Here is a 3,115-nt window from a genome sequence, read left to right on the forward strand (position 1 = left end):
CGCGACGGGCTCAGCACCCGCAACGGGGCTCTGCACCCGCGACGGGGCTCAGCACCCGCAACGGGGCTCTGCACCCGCGACGGGCTCAGCACCCGTGACGGGCTCAGCACCCGCGACGGGGCTCAGCACCCGTGACGGGCTCAGCACCCGCGACGGGGCTCAGCACCCGCGACGGGCTCAGCACCCGCAACGGGGCTCTGCACCCGTGACGGGGCTCAGCACCCGCGACGGGCTCAGCACCCACAACGGGGCTCTGCACCCGTGACGGGGCTCAGCACCCGCGACGGGCTCAGCACCCGCAACGGGGTTCTGCACCCGCAACGGGGTCTGCACCCGCAACGGGCTCTGCACCCGCGACGGGCTCAGCACCCGCAACGGGCTCTGCACCCGCGACGGGCTCAGCACCCGCGACGGGGCTCAGCACCCGCAACGGGGCTCTGCACCCGCAACGGGGCTCTGCACCCGCGACGGGCTCAGCACCCGCGACGGGCTCAGCACCCGCAACGGGGCTCTGCACCCGCGACGGGCTCAGCACCCGCGACGGGCTCAGCACCCGCAACGGGCTCAGCACCCGCGACGGGGCTCAGCACCCGCAACGGGGCTCTGCACCCGCGACGGGCTCAGCACCCGCGACGGGCTCAGCACCCGCAGCGGGGCTCAGCATCTGCAACAGGGGCTCAGTACCTGACGTGCAGAGCAGCACCCGCAAAAGGAGCTCTGCACTCGCAAAGGGCTCAGCACCTGCAAAGGCAGCTCAGCACCTGCAAAGAGCAGCTCAGCACCCAAAAAGGCAGCTCTGCACCCTCAAAGGGCAGCTCAACACCTGCAAAAAGCAGCTCCCTAAAGCTGTGCACCAGCCCCTGAGTGCGAGCAGGGCCCCGCACTTGGACCCCATTCCTGCCTCCAGCGCCAGCACCTGGGCTCCTTCCTGCCCGCTCCCTCCCCACGTGCTGCGTTCATCCACGCACCGGGGTTCCCGCCTGCCGCAGCGCAGCCTCGTCCCCGGCCACGCTCACGGGCCCTGCGGGCCCCACCGCAAGCAGCTGGGCATCCCCTGCTCTGAGCCCTCGCAAACTCTGTGCACCCCAGAGACCCCCAGGAGTGGGTGGCCGCGCTGCGGGGGCGTTGTGGGGCTGGTGCTGGCAGCAGCCAGCCCCTGACCGGGTCCCGCCCCGGTTTGCAGCCCACCGCAGCCCTCGGGAGCTGCGGGAATCCGGTGCGTGACTCGCACGGCAAAATCCGCCACCTGCTTCCTAGCAACGGGGCGTTCCCGGTTCCCGCCGGTGCCCCTGCCGCAGCCGCTCAGCCCCCGCCACCCCGCACTGCCGGCCTGCGCCGCGCCGGGCGAGGACCGAGCCCCAGCCCCAACCACGGCCGGAGCCTCGAGGCTCCCCGGGCCGGGAGGAGTTGGAGCCATTTCCTTTGTTCTCTGGCTCCGCTCGGCTCCAAGCTGTGGCATGGCATGGCACGGCACGGCACGGCACGGCACGGCACGGCGGGGCAGGGCACGGCACAGCAAGCCATGGCGTGGCATGGCCGGGCACGGCACAGCGCAGAGCGCTGCCCTCGTTCCACCTCCGGCCCTAAGTGGGCAGAAATCTCTCTGCGTATTTAACATTTAAATCCCGAATCGCTGAAATCCGAGATTAAGGAGCTCTCCATGCAGCTCTGCAGCCCCAAAGCGCAGAAATCTGCTGTTTTAGCCAGACGGGAGCCACCTCTGCACCTTAACGCTGTCGTGCCCACGCGGCGCGGCGAGCGGCACCGGGCACCGCGCTGCCGCTCGCTGCTCCCCGCGGCGGGCGGGYGCTGTGTGATCAACTGCTCAGCTTGGTCCAGCTGCAGCTCGGAATATTTGCACAGAAACAGAAAGCAAAAACCCAGCAGCTCCGAGCATTACTAGTTGTCATGTGGGAGAAAATGGCAGGTGAGCTCCAGCCGAGCTGCTCTCCTTCCCCTAAGCTCTTGGAGGAAATCTCGGCCGAGGGGAACCGGGCAGCGGGAAGGGGCCTGCTGGGAACCCTGGCGCTGCTGCTGCACTCCGAGCGCTGCGCCGGGAGCTGCCCGGGGCGGCGGGGGGCAGAGCTGGCCCCCCTGGACCCCGGATTTCCACCCGTTTCCACCCGGCATTAGGATGGCTGGGAAGCGGCCCCGAAAGAGGCTGCCCTGCCCGGGGTGCGGGCCGCCCTTCGCTGCCGCCGTCGGCCCCGCGGGTTTTGCAGCCGCTGCGGGTGTTGTTAAACAAGTTCGGGGAGGGKCCGGGGGGGCTCGTCCCTGCGGCGCTGGGGATGTCGGGGGAACAGTCTCCGGCGGCTCCTCTGGAGCTTGGGGACGGGCTGGCAGCCGCGGCAGCGGCTCCTCTTAGTGGCACCGGGGAGAAGGGCAGAGGGGAGGCCACGGCCACGGCGCTGCCCGGTGCTCTGCACGGCGAGGGCCTGGCAGCGCCTCGGCCCCGCTGGGCTCCCGGGCAGCCGTGGGGGATGTGGGGTCACGGGGGATGCAGGGGACATGGGGGGCACGGGGGACACGCTCAGCTGCACCCCCAGTGCAGGCAGCACCCCGGCTCCCGCTGCCCTCCAGCCGCGCTGCCCTCCGGGAAAGGCCTTTGCAGGCGAGCAGGGCTGGGCTGCGGCGCAGGCAGCATTCACGTGCAAAGAGCCTGATCCAGTTTCGCCTCCGAAAAACAACAGCACGAAAAATCCCCTGCCGCAGCTGCCAGGGCCGGCGGCTGGGAAGGGCCATTTCCTCCCCGACCCACTCGTGCCGGGAACTCTTGACCTGTTTCATAAGCTGAGCTTGTTGCTTTCCTGCCCACGCTGCGGAAACCCCCCCGGCTTCCCCTTCCCGTCCCCTGCAGCCGGACATAAAGCGGCGGCGGCGGCGGTGCGGAGCGGAGCGTCCGTCGCCCGAGGCACCGACCGGCCGCAGCCATGGCTCTGGGTCCCACTCCCGCCGGCGCCGCCGCCGTCCTGGCGCTGCTGCAGCTGCTGAGCGCCGCGGGCAGCGGTGAGTGCAGGACGCGGCCGGGGGGGCCGAGGCAGGCGGGGAGCGGGCGCCCCGCGGGCGCTGACACGGCCTCTCCCGCCCGCCGCAGCTCAGCCCCGGGGCCGGATCC

Source organism: Rhea americana, unplaced genomic scaffold (assembly GCF_003343005.1).
Source record: "Rhea americana isolate MKP2758 unplaced genomic scaffold, rheAme1 scaffold_446, whole genome shotgun sequence".
Taxonomy (NCBI): Eukaryota; Metazoa; Chordata; class Aves; order Rheiformes; family Rheidae; genus Rhea; species Rhea americana.